General features: G+C 50.8%; 1 protein-coding gene across 1 annotated transcript in view; it reads right to left on the bottom strand.

Moving 5' to 3' along the window:
- Positions 1–16,570, bottom strand: part of LOC132391065 (zinc finger MIZ domain-containing protein 1-like) — a 258,401-nt gene extending 241,831 nt beyond the window's left edge. The window contains exon 1 of the mRNA XM_059963774.1: positions 16,361–16,570. The gene's annotated coding sequence lies outside the window, so the exon portion shown is untranslated. The remainder of the gene's footprint in view (positions 1–16,360) is intronic.
- Between the last annotated feature and the right edge of the window lie 691 nt (positions 16,571–17,261).

The raw sequence follows: 17,261 nt of genomic DNA, 5'->3' as shown, positions 1-17,261 counted from the left end.
TGGGGTAAGCGAGTTGTGGCCATGCTACGTTGGCGCTGGAAGCATGGCAACACTTGCGGGCTGCCCCCAGCGCACCCGCGGACTGTTTACTGACAGAACCGATGCATTTCACTGTACGTTTCAATGTACATGTGAGAAATAAAGCTAATCTTTAACTTGTCCACCTCCAAGAAGACAACAACCTTATCGCTGGATTTGGAGGCTTGCACGTCTCAATGACCCGGAGAGCTACGTTGGCTGGAGTCGGGGCTTTACGCTTTGGCTCTTGGTAGGGTCACTCACGCCAAACAGGTCAAAGGGTAGAGGCCAGACTAAGAGTGGTCCACCAGTCCAGAGGTTCAGCTCAGGGTTAATGACCCTGACCGGTCGCACAAAATTGTTACGAAAACAGCAATGAGGAATCCTTCTACATCTGAGTGTGACGGTATTCCTGAGTCTCCACCCGGGACTTGCATGACTGACAGTAGTGAAAACCGAGAGGAAGCTACTGACATGATGAAGGAAACCCTGAACTCTGTCTGAGATGGAGGCCCTGCGTTGCAGCCCGAAACGCCAGCCAGCAGCGGAATGGGCAGTAAGCAGGTTAATTTGCCCAGCACGGTGCCTGCCTGGCTGTCAGGCGTGGCTGGGGCCGTCTCTGGACCCAGGCCAGGCCACCTGAGCCCTTGGCTCAAATGTCAGCCACGTCTGAGTGCAGGAAGGCTGGAGTCAATCAGGAGTTTAGTGAGGGTTGGAGGTCTGTGAAGGATGTTCTCCCACCAGATCAATGCCACTGACCTAAATACGCATGGTGGAGAGCATTCTGACTGGCTACAGCAGAGTCTGGAATCTCCAAAGTACCCTCGGGCGGCCCTAATTGGCATTGTAATCACTCCTACACCTTCGACTTCCTATTCCAGGGCAACGAGGCGAGGTACGGGAGAGAGACTGAACGGCTGGTTGAACGGTGACACAATAACAACCTCGCACTTAACGTCAGCAAGACCGAAGAACTGCTTTCAGTCAGGCTTCCCTGCCACTGCCTGTATGGAGTTTGTACATTCTCCCCGTGACTACGTGGGTTTCCTCTAGGGTCCAAATTTCCTCCCACAGGAAAGACGTACCGGATAGTCGTTGTAAATTGTCCTGTGATTGTGCTACAATTAAATCCAGGGTTGCTGGGCAGCCTGACTCACAGGGCTGGAAGGGGCTATTCCACACAGTATCTCAGTAGATTAAAGAACACACACCTATCTTCACTGAGGTGTCAGCGGCGGAAAGAGTCAAGTCAAGTCAAATTTTATTGTCATTTTGACCATAACTGCTGGTACAATGCATAGTAAAAATGAGACAACGTTTTTCAGGACCATGGTTTACATGACACAGCACAAAAAACTAGACTGAATTATGTAAAACAACAACATAGAGAAGGCTACACTAGTCTACAGACCTACACTGGACTGCATAAAGTGCACAAAAACAGTGCAGGCATTACAATAAATAATAAACAGGATAATAGGTCAAGGTGTCAGTCCAGGCTCTGGGTATTGAGGAGTCTGATAGCTTGGGGGAAGAAACTGTTACATAGTCTGGTCGTGAGAGCCCGAATGCTTCGGTGTCTTTTCCCAGACAGCAGGAGGGAGAAGAGATTGTATGAGATTATAAGAGTGAACAGCTTCAAGTTTCTAGGTGCCAGCATCTCAGGGGATCTATCCTGGGCCCCCAACACACTGACCCAATTGCCAGCAGCTCTGCTTTTTTCTTTAGGAGTTTGAGATTTGGTATGTCACCAAGGACTCTTGCAAATTTCTATATAAAGGTACTGTGCACAGCTTCTGACTGGCTCTATCTGACTGTGCCTGGTATAGAAGCACAGGACCACAAGAGGTTGCAGACTCCGCCAGTTCCACCACAGGCACAACCCTCCCCACCAGTGAGGACATCTTCAAGAGGCACTGCCTCAAAAAGTTGGTGAGGCCCCTATCACTTATAGTCTTTTAACATCTTTGGACTGTTTTTACTGTGCCCATGGTCTGTTTTTTTTAATCAATTATGCTATTGTTTGCACTGGTGTAACTATATGTTGTAACTATGTGGTTTTGTGCAGGTCTTGTAGCTTTAGTTTTTGGTCTTGTATGTCTGGTGGAATTGGAGCTCCTTTCCGGGGAACGCGCTAAGACGGTAGCGCAATATTAATACGCAGCAGCCTCTCCGGACTCTGGACTGGGGATTGCCAAACGTTATGTGGATTTTCTGGTGTAGTCTGTTTTGTCATATGCTTTTGTGATATCATTCTGGAGGAACGTTGTCTCATTTTTTAACTGCATTGCATTTGTGGTTTCTAAATGACAATAAACTGATCCTGAATCACGCAGGACGTCCTCGTCTCATTATTACCACCAGAGAGGTGATACGGGAGCCTGAAGACAGAAACTCAAGAACAGTTTCTGCCCCTCCACCATCAGATTTCTGTGAAGTTCGCGAACCCTACTTTGTTATTCCACTTTTGCTTTGCGTTTATCGACTTGTTTAATTTATAGCAATGTTATGCCTTGCCAGTGTACTGCTGCTACAAATCAACAAACTTCACAGCAAATACTGTAAGCCAGTGACAATAAACCAGTTTCCAATTCTGATTCGGTGGAAAGTGCAGTAACTCTGGTCATCCCAGTGTTAACTTGGTTCAGATTTCAGATCAATCAATATTAGCTTAATGCTGTTTGCTCAGGATTTCCTACACCACTATTTAAATATATTAGCGCCTCACATCTACGGCGGACAAAGAGATTTAATTCAAGTGCATTACGAATTAATAAACCCAGGTTCAGGGTCTAAAAGTCCACATGTTTGTTTTAAAGTGCCATTATCATTGCATCTAACTACAAACACAGACCTGCCAATCAGAAGTAGCAATAGGCATTCTGTCCACCTTTCAATAAGGTTGAGGCTGATAGGTCCTAATTAAAACTCTGCACTCTCAATCACCCAAGGTTACTTTCCCCCTCTTGCGTATCAAGATTCTAGTTATTTACGTACTCTTTCATTTACAGCAGGAATTCCCAACCCTTTTTTTATGCCTTGGAGCATTAACATTAACCGTGCACCCCAGGTTGAGAACCCCTGATTTAGAGAAACAGCATTAAATAGGCCCTTTGGCTTTTCAAGCTGTACTGCTCATCAACCCCTATTTAACCCTAGCCTGAGCATGGGAGAATTAGTGACGAATTAACCGATCCGGCATGTCTCTGGGCTGTGGGAGATGACCCCCACTTTCCACAAGGAGGACGCCCACACTCCTCAAAGATTATGTCGGAATTGAACTCCGGACTCCAACGCCCCGAGCTGTAACAGCATCACGCTAACCGCTACGCTACCGGGGTGCCCAGATTTGTCACACGTACATCGGAACATGCGTTCATTTTTGTCAACTGAAATCAGTGAAGAATATGCCGGGTAGCCTACAAGAGTTGCCATGCTTTCAGTACCAACGTGACATGGCCCAATGACTGTGTGAGGAAACCATGGTGAACAAGGGGAAACTCACACAGACACATACAAAACTCCTTACAGTGCCGGGAATCGAACCCTGATCTTACGTTTGTTCATTCATTCATCTTGTGCCATGTCATAAAACACGGGCGATCATGGTCTTTTGACCATGATTGTTCTTGGCAAATCATCCCACAGAAGTGGTTTACCATTGCCTTCTTCTGGGCAGTGTCTTTACAAGACGGGTGACCCCAGCCATTATCAATACTCTTCAGAGATTGTCTGCCTGGTGTCAGTGGTCACATAACCAGAACTTGTGATCTGCACCGGCTGCTCATACGACCATCCAGCACCTGCTCCCTTGGCTTCACATAACCCTGATCAGGTTGCGGGGGGGGGTGCTACACCTTGCCCAAGGGTGACCTACAGGCTAACGGAGGGAAGGAGTGCCTTACACCACCTTTAGTAGCGACGTATCTCCAACCCACCAACCTCCTGATCTTACCGAAGATTCTGTAAAACATTGTGCTAGCTGCTACACTACCCCTGCCTTTAAAAAATACTCAATGTCCCTTGAAGAAGTGAGTTCTAGAAAGTTAAGACCTCCTGGAATAAAAATATTTGCTTCATCTATGTACAAAGGGTACTGCCCCTCATTTTTAAATGCTACCCTTCACTCTCGATCCGCCCACAAGAGGAAATATTCTCCAACATGCACCCTGTCACGACTTCTAAAGTTACGTCATGTTTCAATCAAGTTCTTTTTCACTCTTTTAAACTCTAGCAGATACAAACCGAGCCTGAGCAGCCTTTCCTCATATGGAAAACAGACTTACGCAGAGAGTGGTGAGTGCGTGGAATGGGCTGCTGACAACGGGGATGGAGGCGGATACGATAGGGTCTTTTAAGAGACTCCCGGATATGTACATGGAGCTTTGAAAAATAGAGGGCTATGGGTAACCCTAGGTAATTTCTGAAGTAAGTACATGTTCAGCACAGCATTGTGGGCCAAAGGGCCTGTATTCTGCTGTCGGTTTTCTATGCTTCTATTGCCAGGACTCTTTTTATTTATTTTTATAGACAGAATAGGCAGGGAGTATCTGTTTCCCAGGGTTGAAGTGCCGAACACCAGAGGACATGCATTGAAGTTAGAGTGGCTAGATTCAAAAGGGATATGGGGGGTAAGTTTTTTACTCAGAGCGTGGTGGATGCCTGGTGTGGTGGTAGAATCAAAGACGTTAGAGGCTTTTAAGAGATGTTTCAATAGGCACATGGATAGGAGGAAGATGGCGGGATGTCGACGTGGTGCAGGTAGGAGGGATCAGTGCTGAGATGTTGTTGATTGGCTTTTTAGCTGGTTCAGTACAACATTATGGGCTGAATGGCCTGTTCCTGTGCTGTACTGCTCTGTGTCGTACAGCATCATTGCCACAAGAAAGTAGAGTCCATTATCAAGGACCCCCACTCTCCTGGCCACGTTCTATTCCTGCCACTGCCATCAGGAAGGAGGTACAGGACCCACACCACCAGATTCAGGGACGGTTATTACCCTACAATCATCAGGCTCCTGAACCACTGTGGGTAACTTCACTCACTTCAATTCTCAGCAGATTCCACAATCTCTACAACTCATGTTCTCAGAATTATTCTGTTTACTTGCACAGTTTGCACTGTATTTCTTGATTTTCCTGTAAATAAATGTAGGAAAATCAATCTCAAAGTAGTATATGGTGACCTACACGTACTGTGAACTTTGATGTACTTGTGCCTGTGACAATAAACTTGAATTTGATTTTATAACTTCTCTATTTTTGTATTGGTGGGGGTGGAGATGTCTCCATCAAAGGAGGTGTGAGGCACTCCTTCCCTCCGCTAGCCTGCAGGTCACCCTCGGGCAAGGTGTAGCACCTGATTAGCCCCCAATCAGGGTCAGGTGAAGCCATGGGAGCAGGTGGTGGACGGTCGTATGAGAGGCCAGTGTATAATTGTAGCGGTGTGCTACATGCAGCGCTAAAATTACGACACGGAGTCGGTAACTGCAGTCGAAGGAAAAACTTTATTCGAAATCCTCAGCCTCACTTTTAAGCCTCCATCAACCTGCCCCCCGTGGTGCAGAGGCTCCAAAGCTCTGTGCTCGCAAACCCCCGTAGGCTATCTAATTGTGAGCCGGTTCGGATGTGCCAGGAAATGGTTCGCCACATAATCCCCCCCCCCCAGAACCGGCGATACACCCCCCAATGTCCACAGTCAGGGCCAGAACCTGCTTGGGAGGTCGGCCTCTGCGCCGAGGTGCCGGAAACTCGGCTAGTTGTGCCAGGTCCACATGGGCCGGTTTGAGGCGGTCCACTGTGAAAACCTCCTCTTTCCCCCCAACGTCCAGCACGAACGTGGACCCATTGTTCCGGAGCACCATAAACGGCCCCTCGTATGGCCGCTGCAGCGGTGGCCGATGCCCGCCCCTTCGTACAAACACAAACTTACAGTTCTGCAGGTCTTTGGGTACGCAGGTCGGGTTCCGCCTGTGCTGTGAAGTGGGTATGGGGGCCAGGTTACCGAGCTTCTCGCGTAGTCTGCCCAGGACTGCTGCGGGATCTTCCTCTTGCCCCCGTGGAGCTGGTAGGAACTCCCCGGGGACGACCAGGGGCGCGCCGTATACCAACTCGGCCGACGAGACGTGCAGGTCGTCCTTGGGCGCTGTGCGGATGCCGAGTAGGACCCAGGGAAGCTCGTCCGCCCAGTTGGCTCCTCGCAGGCGGGCCATGAGGGCCGACTTCAGGTGACGGTGGAAACGCTCCACTAGCCCGTTCGACTGTGGGTGGTAGGCAGTTGTGTGGTGCAGCTGAGTCCCCAAAAGGCTGGCCATAGCTGACCACAGGCTGGAGGTGAACTGGGCGCCTCTGTCGGAGGTAATGTGGGCCGGTACACCAAAGCGAGATACCCAGGTGGTGATCAGGGCTCGGGCGCAAGATTTGGAGGTGGTGTCGGTGAGCGGGACCGCCTCTGGCCATCTTGTGAACCAGTCGACGATAGTCAGGAGGTGCCGCGCTCCACGCGACACTGGTAGGGGGCCCACGATATCCACATGAATGTGGTCGAAATGCCGGTGGGCGGGATGGAACTGCTGTGGTGGGGGTTTGGTGTGCCGCTGCACCTTGGCCATCTGGCAGTGCATGCACATTTTGGCCCATTCACTGACCTGTTTGCGGAGTCCGTGCCAAACAAACCTGCTGGAAACCATCCGGACAGTTGTCCGGATGGAGGGATGCGCCAAGTTATGAATGGAGTCGAAAACACAGCGCCGCCAGGCTGTCGGGACAATGGGACGGGGCTGGCCGGTGGCGACGTCACAGAGTAGGGTCCCTCTCACCTGGGCCTACAGGGAGGTCCTGGAGCTGCAAACCGGAGACTGCGGTTCTGTAACTCGGAATCTCCTCATCCGCCTGCTGCGCCTCTGCCAGTGCCTCAAAGTCTACCCCTTGGGAAAGGGCATGAACGGTAGGGCGAGAGAGCGCATCCGCCATGACATTGTCCTTACCCGAGACGTGCCGGACATCCATCGTGTATTCAGAGATGTAGGACAGGTGGCGTTGCTGGCGGGATGACCAGGGGTCGGATGCTTTCGTAAACGCAAAGGTAAGCGGTTTGTGGTCCGTGAACGCGGTGAAGGGCCGACCTTCTAGGAAGTACCTGAAATGCCGGATTGCCAGGTAGAGCGCCAACAGTTCCCGGTCGAAAGCACTGTACTTGAGCTCGGGCGGCCGCAGGTGTTTGCTGAAAAACGCCAGAGGTTGCCAGCGACCTGCGATAATTTGCTCCAGCTCCCCACCGACTGCCGTGTTAGATGCGTCCACTGTGAGGGCGGTAGGGGCGTCCATTCTGGGATGTACTAGCATTGCGGCCTTCGCCAAAGCTTCCTTCGTTTGAACGAAAGCGGCAGCGGACTCCTCGTCCCAGGTAATGTCCTTGCTCGGACCCGACATCAGGGCGAACAGGGGGCGCATGATCCGGGCAGCTGAAAGGAGGAAGCGGTGGTAGAAATTGACCATACCTACGAATTCCTGAAGGCCTTTGATCGTGGTGGGTCGGGGGAAGTGGCAGACCGCATCTACCTTAGCGGGCAGAGGGGTTGCCCCGTCTCTAGTAATCCTGTGGCCCAGGAAGTCAATGGTATCGAGTCCGAACTGGCATTTGGCGGGGTTGATTGTAAGACCGTACTCACTCAGTCGGGCGCAGAGTTGACGGAGGTGGGACAGATGCTCCTGACGACTGCTGCTGGCTATGAGGATGTCGTCCAAATAGATGAACGTGAAGTCCAGGTCCCGCCCCACCGCGTCCATTAACCGCTGGAACGTCTGTGCGGCATTCTTCAGGCCGAACGGCATGCGGAGGAACTCGAAAAGGCCAAACGGGGTGATGAGAGCCGTTTTGGGGACGTCGTCAGGATGTATCGGGATTTGATGGTACCCTCGGACGAGGTCTACCTTGGAGAAGATCTGTGCACCGTGCAGGTTTGCTGCAAAGTCCTGAATGTGCGGCACAGGGTAGCGGTCCGGTGTGGTAGCCTCATTCAGCCTGCGGTAGTCGCCGCATGGTCTCCAGCCTCCCGTCGCTTTGGGTACCATGTGCAGGGGGGAGGCCCACGGGCTGTCAGACCGCCAGATGATCCCCAATTCCTCCATCCTCTGGAACTCCTCCTTCGCCAGTCGGAGCTTGTCCGGGGGAAGCCGCCGAGTGCGGGCGTGGAGGGGTGGTCCCTGGGTCGGGATGTGGTGCTGTACGCCGTGTCGGGGCATGGCCGCTGTGAACTGCGGTGCCAGAACCGATGGGAAATCCGCCAGGACCCTGGTGAAGTCGTTGTCGGACAGCGTGATGGAGCCGAGGTGAGGGGCTGGCAACTGGGCTGCACCCAGGGAGAACGTCTGAAAGGTCTCGGCGTGTACCAGTCTCTTCCTGGGCAGGTCGACCAGTAGGCTGTGAGCCCGCAAAAAATCCACACCCAGAAGCGGTTGGGCTACGGCGGCCAGTGTAAAGTCCCACGTGAACTGGCTGGAGCCGAACTGTAGCTGCACCTGACGGGTGCCATAGGTCCTTACTGTGCTGCTGTTCACGGCCCTCAGGGGGGGACCCGGTGCCCTGCTGCGGGTGTCGTAACTCGTCGGAGGTAAAACGCTGACCTCAGCCCCAGTATCGACCAAAAACCGGCGTCCCGACCTGCTATCCCACACATACAGGAGGCTATCCCGATGGCCAGCCGCCGTAGCCATCAGCGGCGGCTGGCCCTGGCGTTTCCCGGGAACTGGCAGGGCGGGCGACAACGGCGGGCTTCTGCGCCCCACCGCTGGTGGTAGAAGCACCAGTGTTCCTTGGGCCGGGGGTTGGCGGGCTCTGCGGCCGGGCCTGGACTGGTTTGCTGCCGGGAGCGGGGCTGGGAGATCCGTGCGATGGACGCCCCGCTCACCTTTTTGGCGTTCCACAGCAAGTCCGCCCGGGCTGCCACCTTGCGGGGGTCACTGAAATCCGCGTCGGACAGCAGCAGGCGTATGTCCTCGGGCAGCTGCTCCAGGAATGCCTGCTCAAACATGAGGCAGGGTGTGTGTCCGTCGGCCAGAGACAACATCTCATTCATTAAAGCCGATGGAGGTCTGACGCCCAAGCCATCCAGGTGCAGTAAACGGGCAGCCCGCTCACGCCGTGAGAGTCCGAAAGTCCTGAGGAGCAGGGCTTTGAATTCTGTGTACTTGCCGTCTGCCGGGGGTGACTGTACGAACTCTGCGACCTGGGCCGCTGTGTCCTGGTCGAGGGAGCTCACCACGTAGTAGTAGCGGGTGTCTTCTGAGGTGATCTGGCGAACGTGGAATTGGGCTTCGGCTTGCTGGAACCATAGGTCCGGGCGCTGTGTCCAGAAACCCGGCAGTGTCAACGAAACCGCATGAACAGAGGCGGCGTCGGTCATTTCTGGTCCAAAAATCGTTTGGACCGTCGGGGTCACCAATTGTAGCTGTGTGCTACACGCAGCGCTAAAATTACGACACGGAGTCGGTAACTGCAGTCGAAGGAAAAACTTTATTCGAAATCCTCAGCCTCACTTTTAAGCCTCCATCAACCTGCCCCCCGTGGCGCAGAGGCTCCAAAGCTCTGTGCTTGCAAACCCCCGTAGGCTATCTAATTGTGAGCCGGTTCGGATGTGCCAGGAAATGGGTCGCCACATAATCACAAGTCCTGGTTATGTGACCACCATCAGGCAGAGTATTGATAATGCCTGGGGTCACCCGTCTTGTAAAGACACTGCCCAGAAGAAGGCAATGGCAAACCACTTCTGTAGAAATATTTGCCAAGAACAACCATGGTCATGGAAAGACCATGATCACCCACATCATACAACTTGACACATAACGAGCGAACAAACCTTGTAATTAATTCTCCAGCAATAACATTCCTCTTCAGAATCAAAATCAGGTTTAATATCACCGGCAAATGTCATGAAATGCATTAACAGCAGTACAATGCAATATGTAATAGTAGAGAAAAAAATTGTGAATTAAAGTAAATATACATATAAAATAGTTAATTTAAATAAGTATGCAAAAATGGAAGAGTGAGGTAGTGTTCATGGGTTCAATGTCCATATAGGAATCGGATGGCAGAGGGGACAAAGCTGTTCCTGAATCACTGAGGCTTCTGTACCTCCTTCCCTATGGTAACAGTGTGAAGAGGGCACGTCCTGGGTGGTGGGGGTCCTTAATGATGGATGCCGCCTTTCTGAGACACCGCTCCCTGAAAATATCTTGGATACTACAGAGGCTAGTATTCATGATGGAGATGACTAATTTTATAAATCTCTGCAGCTTTCTTCAATCTCATGCAGCACCACCCCCCGCCCCCCCAGACCAGGCGGTGATAAGCCAGATAAAGTGCTCTCCACAGTACATCTGGAGCATTTCTCTTGTGTTCCTAATTACTTGCAATACCTATATAATAGGCTTTTGCACATTTTGCGCCAGGACCTCCACTTCCCCCAGTGTCTCGGATAAAATGGAGCTGATATTGACTTAATTAAACATAATTTTATATTGACTACCTATGGATTCTAATTACCTTACTTTAATTAGAATGAACATTAGCGCTCTTGCGAAGGTTGCACAGAGACCTGGCGGTAGATTGGAGACATGCGAGACGGCAGATGTTGATGCGCGCTTTCTGTTGGCTCCTAGAGGGTGGGAACCTTAGGAGCACAGAGCTACGGTTAGGATTGCAAATACGCCAGCAGCTGGAGGATCTCAGCAGGCCAAACAGTACCTCTGGAAGGAGACACACAAAACGCTGGAGGAATTCAGCAGCACTTTCTCAAGCACGATCGCCCTCTCTGCCACAGTCGCTCACTGGTCACCCACCTTCATTTGATTTCCCATTCCGACATGTCGGTCCACGGTCTCCTCTACGGCCACAATGAGGCCACTCTCAGGATGGAGGAGCAGCACCTTGTGTTGCGACAGTAAGCCTCCAACCTGAAGGCATGAACATCGACATCTCAAACTTCCAGTAATTTCTCCCCCCCCCTTCTCCATTCTGGCTCCACTCTTACCCCGGCCTTTCTCCTCACCTGCCTATCATCTCCCTCTAGGTCCCCTCCTCCGTCCTTCCCTTCCTCATGCCCCCTCCTATCAGATTCCTTCTTCTTCAGCCCTTTACCACCTGTTACCTCCCAGCCAGTCTGGCTAGATTCTACTCCTTAGTCTGCCTTCTGCCCTCTTCCTTTCCAGTGCTGAAGAAGCTCCTCAGCCTGAAACATCCACTGTTTATTCCCCTCCGTAGACGCTGCCTGACCCGCTGAGTTCCTCCAGCAGTTTGTGTGTGTTGTTCTGAATTTCCAGCATCTGCAGAATGTTTAGGATTTGTGAAGGAAAATTGACAGTTGATGTTTTGGATCAAGATCCTTCATTTGGGCTGACAAGGAGATGGAATCCAGACGAGGGGTCTCAGCCCAGAATTACTTCTAATTTACTTTTTGAGAAACAGCATGGAATAGGCCTTCCAACCCTTCGAAATGCACCACCCAGCAATCCCTGATTTAACCCTCGCCTAATCATGGGACAACTTACAATGACCAATTAACCTACCAACCAGTACGTCTTTGGACTGTGGGAGGAAACCACAGCACCCAGAGGAAACCCTCGCATTCCGGGGGGGGGGGGGGGGGGGGGACACATACTCCTTGCACATGATGTCAGAATTGAGCTGCAAACTCCATAGCACAAGTTGAATGGCTTGCTACTATGGGACCCACTTTTATTTACCGGAAGGAGGACCTTGGCTGTGACCAAGGCGACCTCAAGTCCTAAAATGAGGTGGGATACTGATGGTCACTGCTGATTTGACTGAACAGCTTGGGACATGCTGTGCTGGTGCTGGAATGTGTAGCGATACTTGTGGGCCGGACTCAGTGCAGATGGCTCCCATTTACGACGGCTCACTGTTTCAAAAGACCCACATTAGTACCTGTTTTCGCTAACCAAAGGGGATTTTCGCTTTTACGGAAAAAAGACGACCGCATTATACGTGCATTTACCCCAAGAAAGCCTACCATGACCGTGAAGCCTTCTGCGGGTAGTTGTGTGCGCATGCGTGTACGTGTGTACACATGTACGTACATATGTGTGAACGTGCGTAGGTGTGCATGAGTGTACGTGCCAATTTTTTTCTCCAAATCGATTTTGGCTCGCTGTCTTCCAGATTTTGATAAGTGAAACTACACCATACACAATATTTCTACTTTATATAGACTGTATATTTATCATATCATTCCTGCTTTTACTATACGTTAATGTTATTTTAGGTTTTATGTGCTATTTGGTATGATTTGGTGGGTTTTTTTGGGGAACGCTCAAAAATTGTTCCCATATAAATTAACGGTAACTGTTTCTTCGCTTTACGGCATTTCGGCTTACAAACGGTTTTGCAGGAACGCTCTGCCTTCGGATAGCAGGGGAACCTATACACCCTTGGGTTGTGAACACAAACATCTCACTGTCTGTTTCGACGCGCACGGGATCAGTAAGTCTGAATCTGAAACCAGACTTTAGTGGAGATGGCAGCCGATGGGGAGATGGTCACCTCTCTCCTCACACCCGATCTTCTCCTCTTTTGACCCCACCAACCCTACCACACCCCCACTAACCTGAGCCAACATCCCCAACTGGCCCTAAGCAGCCACACTAAACACCCTCTGATCCTAATCAACATTCACTGATCGTCACCCACATCCATCTTCACCCTGTATACATTCCCGCACATACATAATTCAAAACAAGGACCCCACCACAAACCCCCTGACTATTCCACAGCTCCCCTGGACCTTGCATACACAATTATGCCTGGCACCCCCTCTATCACTTATAAAAAGATAAAATAATACTTCAACACAGATTCCAAAAAAGGCTAGTGTGATGGAGTAGATTAATGAAGGCCTGGGCCAGATCAAAGTGGCAGATTCACTTACTGAATCTTCCAGTCATGAGATTGATAAACACAAGCGGGACCTTTTTCCCACCTCCCCTATAACCTTTCTCAAGAGATGCATTAACAGATAGATATCAAACCCTGCTTTTGTACATACCTTTACACACAATTAGATACAGAAAGTGCTCCCAAGAGTAATCACCAATGACAATTTGACTCGGTGCGACTTGAGAGAGGAGTTTTTAAACAACATCAAAAAGGATGGTGGTCAGAGGCACCTGAAAACCCAGTCGAGATGGACGGTAAATCAGTCATTACCCTCAACCCCTGTGACTTCCTTTCCACTGGGAAACTCTGCATGTGCTGTCTTGGGCCTGGCACGCAAGGACAATTACAAAGAAATTAGGACAGCACCTCTACTTGCCAAGGGATTTTCAAAGATTCAGCTTGACATCTAAAACTTTGACCAACTTCAGCTGATGCGTGGTGGAGAGTGTACCGACTGGTGGCACCACAGCCTGGTACGGAAACATCAATGCCCTTGAACGGAAAATCCTACAAAAGATAGTGGATACTGCAAGCCCATCACAGGTAAAGCCCTCCCCACCACTGAGCTCATCTACAGAGAGCGTTGTCACTGGAAAGCAGCATCCATTATCAGGGACTCCCACCACCCAAGTCAAGCTCTCTTCTCACAGCTGCCATCTCGAAGGTGGTACTGGAGCCTCAGGACCCACACCATCAGGTTCAGGAACAGTTATTACCCCTCAACCATCAGGTCCCACACCACCAGGTTCAGGAACAGTTATCACCCCTCGACCATCAGGTCCCACACCACCAGGTTCAGGAACCGTTATTACCCCTCAACCATCAGGTCCCACACCACCAGGTTCAAGAACAGTTATTACCCCTCGACCATCAGGTCCCACACCACCAGGTTCAGGAACAGTTATTACCCCTCGACCATCAGGTCCCACACCACCAGGTTCAGAAACAGTTATTACCCCTCGACCATCAGATCCCACACCACCAGGTTCAGGAACAGTTATTACCCCTCAACCATCAGGTCCCACACCACCAGGTTCAGGAACAGTTATTACCCTACAACCATCAGGTCCCACACCACCAGGTTCAGGAACAGTTATTACCCCTCAACCATCAGGTCCCACACCACCAGGTTCAGGAACAGTTATTACCCCTCGACCATCAGGTCCCACACCACCAGGTTCAGAAACAGTTATTACCCTACAACCATCAGGTCCCACACCACCAGGTTCAGGAACAGTTATTACCCCTCAACCATCAGGTCCCACACCACCAGGTTCAGGGACAGTTATTACCCTACAAACATCAGGTCTCACACCACCAGGTTCAGGAACAGTTATTACCCCTCAACCATCAGGTCCCACACCACCAGGTTCAGGGACAGTTAAAAAAATTTGAGAACCTCTGCTCTAAACCTTTCTTATCCACGTACATGTCCAAGCACCATGTAAAAGTTGTCACCTGCCTCAGCCACTCCCTCTGCAATTCATTCTATATGCCATAAGGCAACAGAAGCAGAATGAGGCCATTTAGCCCATCGAGTCTGCTCTACTATCCCACAATTTCTTAATTATTTTCGAACACTCCTCATACATTAACCCTTTCAGTCCTGGGATCATTCTCATGATCCTCCTCTGCACTCTCTCAAATACCAGCACATCCATTCTCAGACGTGGAGCCCCGCACTGCTCACAATACTCCAAATGTTGCCTGATCAAGCCTTGGCACTGCAGCCTTGCTTTTATATTCTAGGCCTCTCAAAATTAATCTTAACATTGCATTTGCCTTCCTTACCACTGATTCAACCTGCATATTGAGTCGGTAGTAAGGGAGGTGAATGAGATGTTAATATTAGGTAATTTACTTTAGGAAATCCTGTGCTAGGAATCTCAAGTCCCTTTGCACCTTCGATTTCTGAATTCACTCCCCATTTTCCAGTCTGCATCTTTATTCCTTCTGCCAAAGTGCATGGCCAGAGACTACCCTACCTTGTATACCATCTGCCACCCTCTGAGTAAAAAAAAATGCCCCTCATCTTCCTACTAAACCTCTCCCTTCTCACCTTAAACCTGTGCCCTCTACTTCTTGATTCCCCACCCCTGGGGAAAAAGACCGTGCATTTACTCCATCTATGCCCCTCATGATTTCACACACCTCCATATCATGATACGGCTGAATTCTGCAGTCTACAAGCTGATAGGAGTCACTTGGGACCAACCAAGATGCACCTTTGTGGTCAGTTGCTAAAGTTGGGGGCCCATAGGCCAGTGAGAAATTCATGGCACTCACTGGAGAGGTGAGACAGGTAGACAAGATACTGTGTGCATTTGTACACATACGCACACAAGCAGTAAGATAATTCGGAACAGTTTTGTTCACTATGGTTTCAAGCATTAAGATTTGAGATGCCAGAAATGGCAGGGAGTGAAAATGAAACATTCTGCCAAAGTGCATGGCCAGAGACTACCCTACCTTGTATACCATGAAACATTTTCACTCCTTAGGAACTGCAAAGAATTTGGAGGTACCAACAATTAACTTGAATGTTACAATGAAGATGAAGATTTGGAGGATGCAATCGTCAATGGCATTACATGAAGACAATTATTAGCTACACTTGGTGTCTGTGGTGATTTTATTAATTTACAGTCAAAAGAACACAACACAGATTAACACCTCTGTCAATAAGTATTAGGAACTAAAATACAATTTTATAGTACTGCAGTAGTATTTAGTACTGTTCTAATTTGCTCTGTTTCATTTAAATACATATTTTTACTCAGTTGGTCTTTTTATACCTTTTTAACTATTTCCGTGAAACTTCGGCTGATAGGGGCAGCCGCTTAAATTGACCAAAATGTTCTCGTTTCGATGTGTCCCAATTATCCGGAATCCATATATACTCTCAGCGGAAGGAATTTACTTTAATATACCTAAGTGTCTATAAACAAAGCGAGGAAACCACGACGTTCTCAGGTAAATTTAGTTCAATCCAAACAACTCGTGTGTTGGAGTTAGCTATTTGTGCATCTCTCTCTCTCTCTCCGATTACAAAGCTGTCCGCGCTCTCTAGTTCTTCAGACTGGGTCTGAGGAGGTGGGGTCCACAGTCCCATGCGATACTCCCCATTCCTACTCAGATACCCCCCCCCCCACACCCCGGGGTGGTCTTGGGTCTTTGCGCAACCCTCTTCCACCCCTCTTGCTCCCAGAAACCGGGGGGTCGGGCTCCAGCACCCGCGTTCAGATATGGTCAAACATCCCCGGGCCGAGGTGGTGGACGGGCTGTCCCCAGAGTCCCGACCACCCTCCTGGGCAGCTCTCGCCCACCATTAATGGTCGCCCCCGGCACGCCTTGGCCATCCGCTCGTCCCGGCCCCAAGGTTACTCACGCATCCCAGGGAGGCTCGGTGCGTCCGCTTCGCCGCCAGCCTGGGTCAGAGCCCGGCTCACAATGCGGGGACTGCGTGCACTCCAGTGTCAGGTTACACACTCGGAGCGGAGGGCCGGCCGCCGGAAAAACCCAGACGGGAGCGCCGAGGCGCCGGAATGGATCATCGCGGGTCTCCCCACAACCGGGAGGGACCCTTAGCGGCGGCTCGGACTGCGGGGTGGGGCGTCTCCCTGGGTGTGAGTGTGTATGTGCAGGCGCCTCTCCACCTCAGTCACACACCAGTGGTAGCTGGGAGAACTCACCAGGTCAGGCAGCCTCTGTGGAGGGAGTTGGACATCGATTCTCCTCATCTCCTGCTGCCTCCCCTAGGAGTATTGGACTCCCATCAGGCATGAAGTGCCAGTGGTGTTATACTGTTTATTTTTTTTAACGTTATTCGTTAATGCGTTTGTGGTGAGAGCTGAGTGTCCGGTAGGGGACCGAGGGCGAGTGAGCTGCCCCAGAATGGTCACAATGAGCCCCTTCACCCGAGGTGCCACCCCTCCCCGGACACCCCATACACCCCTGTCACCTGTGGCTCCTGGTAACTGTTGGCACGCGGTAGAAGCCACTCACTCCAGTACAGGCAGGTGAGCCTGGTGAGGTAGGGGGCATCTGTCCCAGCACGTGAGGTCGGCTCCGGCACGTGGGGGGGATGTGTGGTGTGTGTGGGGGATGTGTGGTGTGTGTGTGTGTGTGGGGGATGTGTGGTGTGTGTGGTGTGTGTGGGGGGATGTGTGGTGTGTGTGGAGGGGATGTGTGGTGTGTGTGTGGGGGATGTGTGGTGTGTGTGGGGGGTGTGTGTGTGTGTGGGGGATGTGTGGTGTGTGTGGGGGGGGATGTGTGGTGTGTGTGGGGGG

This window comes from Hypanus sabinus, chromosome 1, assembly GCF_030144855.1.
Source record: "Hypanus sabinus isolate sHypSab1 chromosome 1, sHypSab1.hap1, whole genome shotgun sequence".
NCBI lineage: Eukaryota > Metazoa > Chordata > Chondrichthyes > Myliobatiformes > Dasyatidae > Hypanus > Hypanus sabinus.
The sequence above is the reverse complement of the archived record's forward strand: the minus strand, read 5'-3'. Positions and strand labels throughout refer to the sequence as shown.